Source organism: Triticum dicoccoides, chromosome 7B, assembly GCF_002162155.2.
Source record: "Triticum dicoccoides isolate Atlit2015 ecotype Zavitan chromosome 7B, WEW_v2.0, whole genome shotgun sequence".
NCBI classification, from domain to species: Eukaryota; Viridiplantae; Streptophyta; class Magnoliopsida; order Poales; family Poaceae; genus Triticum; species Triticum dicoccoides.
Window position 1 is genome coordinate 488,230,622 of NC_041393.1, and position 10,175 is coordinate 488,240,796.

The following is a 10,175-nucleotide window of genomic DNA, read 5'->3' on the forward strand; positions in this document are numbered from 1 at the left end:
TTGTCCGACAACACACACTTAAAGTACTCAAGTTCCTTAGAGAGTGACTGTATCTCATGAGTCTACTGAACAACAGAGCGCTCATCAGTCATCTTGTAGTTACAGAATTGCTCCATGACATACAACTCGTTGCTAGCGCCCGAGGGCCCAAACGTGGCTTCGAGCGCAGCCCACATGTCTTTGCCGCTGTCAAACAACATATATGAATCCACAATGGAATCGTCAAGAACACTCAGCAGGGCGGCATTGTAGAGGGTATCCATGTTCTGAAAAGCTTCCTGCTGTGTAGGATTAAGATCGCCCTCAGGCTTACCCTTAGTGGCATCATAGCAGTACATGATCTGAAACCAATATACTGCTCTTGTGCGCCACCTTTTATATTGCTCCCCCTTAAAAGTAGGCGGCTTCAAAAGCGCAACAAAACCACTTGGAGTAAATTGCCTATGATCAGGTTTTTGGATTGGATTGTTGAATATATGAGCAATTTAGTATGAGATTTAATCCGAATCAGCAGTAAATAGATCACGACGACAATTGCAAACATCAAAGTAATGATGCGGACTAAACCAGGAGGACAGAATCACATACTGTACAGCGGGAGCAGAACCGATGTGGTTCATGTTGTCACTCATGTCATTGATGAAGAGGTTACCGAGGTCGGGGAAGAAGGCTGTCGTTAAGGAAGTCGTCGCTGGCAGTAGTCACAGGTGTGTGCTCCCCAAAAACTTGATCGCCCCTCTCCCGTACAGGATCACAAAAGGCGTGGTTCGGAGGACTGCTGTCCCTTCTCGCGGTGCACACCGGAAGGAGGGCTGGAGAAAAATTGCGTGGCGGCGCTAAGATCTGGAACGGTGCGAAACCATTTTATACAGCGGTGGCTAGGGTAGATCATGTCAGGCCGGAGTATAATAGTAGGCCTTTGGCCCCCAAACCCCACGTCCAAGTCAATAATAGCTCAAAAAAAGTCAATAATAGCCCCACCAAGGTTTTTTTCAAAAAAAAATAGAGTAATTAAGGTGTCCGTTAGTCCCTTTAGTATAAATACAATATCATTAATAATGGCCCCACCTTTTGTCTCACAAAGTAGAGTATGTTGGAGTACAACCGGCTACACGTTTACAATCTGCTTCTCTTCTCTCTCCTCTTCTCTCTCCTTCAACTAATCACAAATACTATATTTAAATCCTTATAGCCTGCTTATGTCATCTAATTATAGTACTTGCTCTAAAAGTTACTATCCACTGTGTAGTCTGAAATGCCGGGCGTGTAGCGGGCGGTGCCCTCGGTCGGCGTGCCGCTTCAATGGCGGAAGCAGTGAGAGGTCGCGTCGCCCTGACTTTCCATCAATGTGGAGCGGTGGGCTCAGCTGGCGCCGGGCAGGAAGCGTGCGCGGGAGGGGGGAGGGGTTTTTTGTGGGCCAAGAAGGTGAGAAGCCAACTTGGGATCGGTCTGGACGGGGAAATATCATGTGCTCCCATACTCTGCATATGACACTAGTCTATGTTACTACTCCCTCCTTTCCGCTAGAGATGTTTAGAGTAACATAGTAATATGTTACAGTACAAGTTACTCCCCACTATGACCAGCCTTGGCCTCTCCCAGTGCTCCACCATGTATAGATGCTAAGCCTGCCACGTAGGCATAAAATATGATGTGGCACCAATAAACTAAGCACCTATGCATTGAACACTTGAGTTACTAAGCCATTTAATGCACTTAGCACCTCATCTAAAGAGCGTTAATAGTATAGCCAGCTGCTGGCTATAAGCCTACAACCCATCTTAGACTAGCCACAATGGAGAGTAACATACACTAGTAACATACACATATCCCTAGACTATGTTACTACCTCAATAGTGGTTAGTAACATAAGTGTGGTAACATGCAAAGCTTCATTTATTAGGTTATAGACTCATATTGCATTGGGACATGTGATGTTACAGTAACTAGCTAAGTTAATAATACTACATCTCTCCTCATTAACTCATTGCCACATAAGCAAATTTGCTGAGTTGGACTCGATGTTACTACCGAAGTTACTCCCACTGTGGCTAGTCTTATAGCCAACATGTACAAAGTGCCTAGGAGCACGTGCTAGAGCTAACTCTTCACGAAGAGCCCACTTAGCTTCTCTCTCATCTTCTCTTTCCTCCAACTAAGCAGAAATATACTAGTTTATTCCTTATAGCCCGCTGACTCAGCTCTATTATACTTGCTCTAAGCACAACTAAGCACTTACTAGCACCCCCTTGACCATGGACCTTGACGGTGTATATCACCTTGTGTCTCATAATTTTCCTCGTCATCATCTGAGTCCTAGAAGATCTCACCCACATCATCATTAGCATGCAGCCGCCTTGATAGACAACATGCGCAGAAGGAGTAGAGGCGACTGGGGACGCACCACCACCACATCATGGGCACTCCGTATGTGCTCGTGTGCGTGCAGCGTGCGTGTTTTTCCATCAGTGCTAGCTCTAAGGCTGAGGCTGCGGTCGTCTTCGTCTCCGACTAGTAGTTGAGCAACGACGGCAAAGAGGTACTGCAAGAGATGCGTATGCATCGTTGCGTGCGAGCTTCGCCGTAGCACGACGAACCGGACGTCGCCTGCGAGCTTTGCGTGCGAGCTTTGCCGTAGCACGCCTCCATGAAGCCGAGTGTGTGCGCATGCATGTGTTATTCACGTGCATTCTGCGGCCGAGCGTGTGTGCATGCACGTCTTGTGTATGTGCGTTGTGTGCTCCATGTTGTGCGCGTATGTGCATGAGTTGGATCGGATGGAGTTAGTGCGTTGGCTTGTGTACATATTTTAGAGTGTAGATTCACTCATTTTGTTTCGTATGTAGTCCCTTATTGAAATATCTAAAAAGACTTATATTTGGGAACGGAGGGAGTATAAAACATCTTCAACTTAGCATCGTGATGTACCGTTTCTAGTGGTTAGCGAAAATTTCATGTTCTTTTAGTTGTTTATAGGTGGGCATGCGGCAAAAAACAGGGGAAAACACGCAAGGTTCCTTGCAGACGCTCCACCGCGAGGTTCCTTGCTCCTCCTCGGTCGTCGGGAATCTATGCTCTTCAACTCTTTTCTTTTATGTGAGCTTTGTTTATCCTTTTCCCAACATGTGAGACATCTAGCATCAAGGTGCACGTGTCATGCAAGAAAATGGAGATAATCAGATAAGCAGTGCGTAAGTGAGTCATGCGGGGCGAAAGCGGGGGGAAACCCTCACTTCGATGGCACCTACGCAATATTTTTTCTCCTCGATGGCGCGTGAATGGCACGTGAATAGTGCATGTACTCAACGACGGAGCACGCGATGGTAGCAATGACATGGTCAGCCCTTTTTTGGAGAGAGTACGTACTACTAGTAAATAACTTTGATTTGTCCTGTTAACTCGCAGAATGACGAGAAGCTTGATTACGCCTTCTCCCTCGCCAACGCGTGAGCGGTGGCTCACAACACGAGGAGAAACTTTTGCTTACAAGCGGAGGACGTGCAACAGTTCATTTGGTGTCAGATTGCCAGAAGCACTACTGTAGAACCATCGACTTCTGGAAGAGGCGAAGAGCCAAGCGCAAGGTCACCTACTAACCTTAGGCTAGGCGTAGTGGGAGTAACATAAGTAGAGGTACCTCCTTTTTTTATTCTAGAAACAACCACACACGAATATCAAGGTGCTGGTTATGTAGAACAAATTTCCTGCAGTCCGTGCTCAGCCCTCCTCTATCTCTCTTCTCTGCTAGCCAGCGGACGCGCGGAGCCCATCATCTGTTTGCTCACATGCGGCCCCACATGTCAGTGAAAACGCAAGAGAACCCACTGAACCTGCACATCTTTCACCTCAACATGCTGGTGATGAAAAACAAATCAAAGAAAGATCTTCGGTGGCCGCTTTTGGAGTTACTCAAGAGTAGTAAGATTCTATTTACAGTTTAACCCAAGATGGACATCTCGTGTCTTCAACTACCACTCTATTTTCTTTCATGACACGACCTGGATGCTGGATGTCCCACGTGTAGGCAAAAGGAGGAAGAACCTGACCAAATCTTCGGTTGTCCTCTCGGATTAGACTAGTTGTGCTAACTTTAAATTTTATTGTGTACTCCCTCCGTTCCAAAATACTTGACTTCCATTTGTCCAAAAATGGATGTACATATATACTAAAACATGTCTAGACACATATATATTTTGACAAATAGAAGGCATGTATTGTGCAACGGAGGGAGTAGAATGGATGCAAGTTTTTGTATTGGGAAGAAGAGTACATCCATATATTGATAGAGCACAATTTAGTAGATGTTATATCACTTTTAGCTAGCACAGAGGCTATAGATGACATTAGTGCACTTGTTGATACTCCTACTTGGTATGCGTGTTGTTGCTTAGACGCAGAGAAAAACGGACCGGAGGGAGTACTAGAATAGAGGCTAGACATGAGACTAGATGCGAGGAAGCAACGTCTACTTCTTTACACTCGAAGAAGAAAGAAGCACGCAAGATCGAGCCTCCGCAGATCAACAATGAATGCATCGAGAAGGCACTAATCCAACTTACAGGAGTAGTAAAAAATATTCTTGTGGTTCTTGTTTTCTTTGGTCTTGCTTTTCTAGTCAAAAATATCGTTGGAGTTCGTGCAAAACGGAGGTTCGTTTGGGGTCGTGCGTTGCAGTTGTCGTTACAAGTGGGACCGCAGTTAAGGAAACCATCTATCGGCAAACCCCCACCTCGCCCACCGTGCGATGGCTGAGTTAGAGAAACAATGAGGTTGAAGAAATTGCTCTAGCACAAACTCCAAGAAATATGGTGTCAGATGGAAGTCGTGCTGGTGGCGTGTGCCATACTCCTGGACGTGAATGCTTGTTCTGGCCCATGCCACCCTACTACTCCTACTACTTACTATATAGTAGTAGTACTACTAGTATCGAGGATTCGAGGTGCTGGTTACGTAGTAGAGTACAATATGGCTACAGTAAAAACACCTGCACAACGTGCGAAGCATGTGAAGCTAGTACAAATAGTGTACTACTATTGTTGATTGGCCTCATCCGATAACTTGTTGCAATGCACGTACAATTATGTATTCAGAAAATGTATTTTTTCCTCGTCGCACCACTCACTCACAGAAGCAACTCGAAAGCCATTCATAAATTTAGTAAGTTTATCACATGCATATCATTTTATTACCTACAACAGGTCATCAACCCACATCGACAACGAGGATACATTATAAATACTAAAGTTTTCACCACACAATAAATAACAAGCAATGAAATGAACTTCAACTCAACCATTCCTCGGCGTTGGAAATGCTTGCTTTGAACCACAAGTGATTCTCTGTGACGGGCCATCCATTGTCGATCTGGAGACCAACGCAGGACTGATCATCCAGGCTAAAGCGGCCTACTATATCAGTACCAGGGTAGGGAACCACCCAAATTTCCAAGGTATAGACACAGTTGCTTCTCATAAATGGTAGTAACATTGTGTCAACAGCAGTTGGATCGCCTTTCACCATCATTGGATAGTTTTGTCCAAGGAAGAGCGAGTTTCTCCAAGACTATCAATTCTGTACCAGGGAGAAGGAGTTGGCGCTAGCACACTAGTATCCATCCCGAATACCATGCAACGGGTGTTGGAATAGGTCCGGAGAGTGCGACCATGGGAGACTACACCTGCTTCCTTAGCAGTAACATCATTAGTGGGCTGTATACACACGAGAAGAGGTGATCCATCGGAATTAGTTGCCAGGCGCCAAACAGTATATGGGCGCTGCTCGTCCTCATGCTTGTGATCATCACCATCGTCATCGCCCCCTTGGTTATAAAAATCTTCAAGTATAGGTGGTGGAATGTTCGCAGGACCTTGGAAACACAAGAAGAAGGTTAATTAGTAAAGGGAAACTTGCTAACCCGCATGCATGTGGATGAAACAATTATAATTACGGTGGAAGACAAACGTACAGAAACAATGACTCCATGCAAAAAGCAGTGCCACGAGTGGTGGCAGAAAACACAAGGCCCTCATATTCAATTGCATCACAGTACTCATCCGTGTACAGAAACTGATTTTTGAGCAATATCCATCGAGTCAAACCAGCAAGGACGGCAACAAGCTTGTCGAAGATAGCAACAACTTCATAGTTGTTGTAATTCCAAGAGCGGTTGGGAACTCGAGAAATTGCTATCTTCCGTAGAAGACAGTCACCATGATTGTATTTGAACGTGCGTACAATACCGGTGTGCTCAACCTCTGGGCAGTCTGCTGAGAATTTTGGAAGTGGAACCCCGTCACGAGTGTACACATTCACAAGTTCCCACTCGCAGTTGGACCCAATGTAAACAATCCAATCTCCATTTGCACCTGCCCAAGCCTTGCCCTCGAGCGATGGCATCTTAACATCATACGTATCATTATCAAGCGGCATCAACTTGCACAGGGCGAGGCCTCCGTCATGACGGCGCCAGTCATCAGGGTCACGGCGAAGAAGATATGGGAGATCAAACCGCTCCTTGACTCTTGGGTTCCTTGTAATGATGTTATTAGTTGAGTCAAGAATGGGCTTGAACTAACCTACCATGCTAGCCGAGGTGATGACGTTGCACCGATCGATGAGTTCCTCCACCACGACATCTTTCAGATCAAGGCAAGAATAACGGGGTCATTCCCGTCCTGTTCCCTCCATGGAGAAGATGATCGAACAATGGCAGAAGAAAGGGTGAAGGGCTGAAGGAAAATGGAGGAGGAAGAGGAAGAGCGTGCGATAGTAGTTCCAAATCGAGAGGGAAAGGCGAAGAGTCGGTGCATGGTTGCTAGTTTGCCACGGTTCACGAAGGGGCGCTCCGGCCTACACGTCGGTTCAGAAATACTCCTACTACTCGTCGTCGTCTCACTGATATGTTGGAATGGGACCACATGTCAACGAAACATGGTGTGTAATTTCTCGTGCAAAATGCGATCTAGCCACGTTGGCCCGAGGTGCCGCATTAGTTTTTTTTTGAAAGTTTGCCGCATTAGTTATCGATCTTTATTTTTTTAACATGCAATCTAAATGGATAGCTCCTGTGGTCATCACACGTGAGTGGATATAGTGATGGTTGATTCGCCCGACAACTTATTACTGTGGGAATGTGGGAGTACCTGTGGATTCAAGGAACAGAGAAATGATGGCTGTTTCGTCCGAGCAACTTACTATGGCGAAGGTGGGGCTCTGTGATTTGACTGATCACTAGTCATTACTACTGCGGTGCAACGACTGGGGTGAATCTTTCCCTGAAGTTGTGTTGTGCACTCAATATTGCTCCATGGTAGGTGGAGCCGGATGAAGGATGTCCAACATGTCGGCGAAACGGAGTTGAATTGTTTCTGGCATTGCTATCAATCCTTCAGGATTTGTTTATATGTACTCATAATTTTGATGAAATTGTAGTGTGATGCTATGAAGGTTTCAACTCTGGTTCCCGCAGGAAAAAAAGGTTTCAACTTAGGATTCATGTGTCTTGCCTCGAGATTATCTCGTTACAACATTCCATCTAATACAAATGAAACTACCGTGGCTAATGCATCTCAATGGTTCGCAGATCAGCACCAATATTCACATCACAACTGAAGACAAAGTTGTGAGAAGGTGTACAAATAAAGAAAAAAATATAATTGATCGATGCTGTTCGTAGGCATGGCTCCATTTCCTTGGCACAGTGTTCATTGCTTGGCAGCTAGTTTCACCCAGCTAGTATCCGATCATTTTGTGCAGCTCCACTAAAATCGGGCGGGCCATCCCTATTTGCAAAGATATCCAGTCAGTGCGATTACAATAATAGTGGAACTAGATGATGAAACATAACACACATAAATAGAAGCCGATCACCTCTACGATCTCTCTTTAGGACTAACTTCTTGTTGGAGAAGATTAGGCACGGAGTTAGATGAGGAGGATAGCAAAACCAATCTCCCTTTCCGCAGTCCCACAAAAATGTAAAAACGTTGCCCGTGTGACATTTTGGCGGAACTGCACAAAACACTCTTCAGAAAAGTGATTTGTGCAGTTCACCAAAAGGTCGCAATAGCAACGAGGTGAAAATGGATATCCCTATTTGCAAAAGGAGGTCGAAAGGAAACAATTACTGCCCAATAACACAAGTTGAAGACACATATGCCGACAAAAAAGAAGCATGTTCCATGTAAAAAGGGAAAGATAGCACATGGTGGTTTATCAAAAATGGTTTGAGGACGAGATTGCAAGATGGAAAGTACGCCGGCCGAGATACGATTTAAGCAAACAACTAAAGAAGATCCACATGCAGCAACGTGGGAAGATGGGCAGTGGAGCAAGGCCGGAGGAAGCTGTACCTGAGGTTCATCGGGATGTTACTAGGAGGGCGCCGGCGGCCGAGATCTGCCCATACTGCAGCAGCAATCAAGTGGCAAAGGCCCTACCGTGCCGGAGCTTGGTCAAAGAGAATGAAGGGAACCGTAGATCGGGATGAGCTGCCTCAACGCCATCGAACGGAGAGACGATGCACATCCTCCCTTTCCGCCGGCGGATGGGATGCGGCCGGATCACTGATCAACGCTGAGAGAGAGAGGCCACAGCGGCCTTGTGTGAGATTGTGTGACGAGACTCACGAGAGACAAACCCATTTTTCCATTTTTCCCCACGGCAATCGTTTTATATTCTAGGTGTGGTACCCGACCCTCCTTCGAGTAAACAACCGCTACACGCGTCAAATTATCATGTGGGCTGCCTTTTCGTACAGAAACAAACTCCACTTTGTACCCGCGCGGGTATGGCCGGGAACGAGACGTGAGTACGTGCGTCCTACGTGCACTTCTTCTTTAGGTGCAGGTACGTACGTGGGTGGGTGTGAGAGAGATGGTTTGTGCGAAACAGAGGCAATGTGTTGATGATATCTCAATCAGAAAAACATAACATAGGCAATGTGTGTGAAACGGAGTCATGGACATGAGATATCGATAGAATTGAAATCAGGGATGAAGTGTGTGGCTGCGCGATCGATAAAGAGTGCCATCAAATTTGTGTTTGCCCACATCAAAGATACAGGGCAGCTGGCCAACTGGAATTTGAGAGGGCAGAGGTGCAGTTCTTCTCCGTGGCGTGGATACTATCACGCCCAATATGCGACCCTATCCAAAAGGAACTCGAAGGTCCCACCAAGGATAGACCCGCATATTGAAACGCTTTTGCAAGGTGGATATCATTACATCAACATTACATAATAGATGGGGATACATACACAAGGCATACAATGCCACACGAATACAACATCATCTGACATAAGAGCACCATCCGACTATGGATGAAACACAAACAGAAACTCAAACGACATCCACCTTGCTAACCCAGGCTGTCGACCTAGAACCTATCCCTGATCGAAGAAGAAGCAGAAGAAGAACTCCAAAACAAGCAAACATCGCTCTCGCGTCATGATCATCGCATAACCAGTACCTGCAACTGTTGTTGTAGTAATCTGTGAGCCACGAGGACTCAGCAATCCCATTACCATGGGTATCAAGACTAGCAAAGCTTAAAGGGAAAGGAAGGGGTAAAGTGGTGAGGTTGCAGCAGCGACTAAGCATGATATGGTGGCTAACATACGCAAATAAGAGCGAGAAGAGAGCAAGCGGAACGGTCGTGAAGCTACCAATGATCAAGAAGTGATCCTGAACTCCTACTTACGTTAAACATAACCCAGAAACCATGTTCACTTCCCGGACTCCGCCGAAAAGAGACCATCATGGCTACACACCCGGTTGATGCGTTTTAATTCGGATCTGGTGTCAAGTTATCTACAACCGGACATTAACAAATTCCCATCTGCCCATAACCGTGGGCACGGCTTTCAAAAGTTTAAACCCTGCAGGGGTGTCCCAACTTAGCCCATGATAAGCTCTCGCGATCAACGAAGGATATACCTTCTCCCAGGAAGACCCGATCAGACTCGGAATCCCGATTTACAAGACATTTCGACAATGGTAAAACAAGACCAGCAAAGCCGCCCGATGCGCCGACAATCTCGATAGGAGCTGCACATATCTCGTTCTCAGGGCAACACCGGATAGGTCAGCCTACGAGTAAAACCAGCCCTCGAGTTGCCCCGAGGTGGCCCCGCAGTCTGCCCGGTTCGGACCAACACTTAGACAAGCACTGGCCCG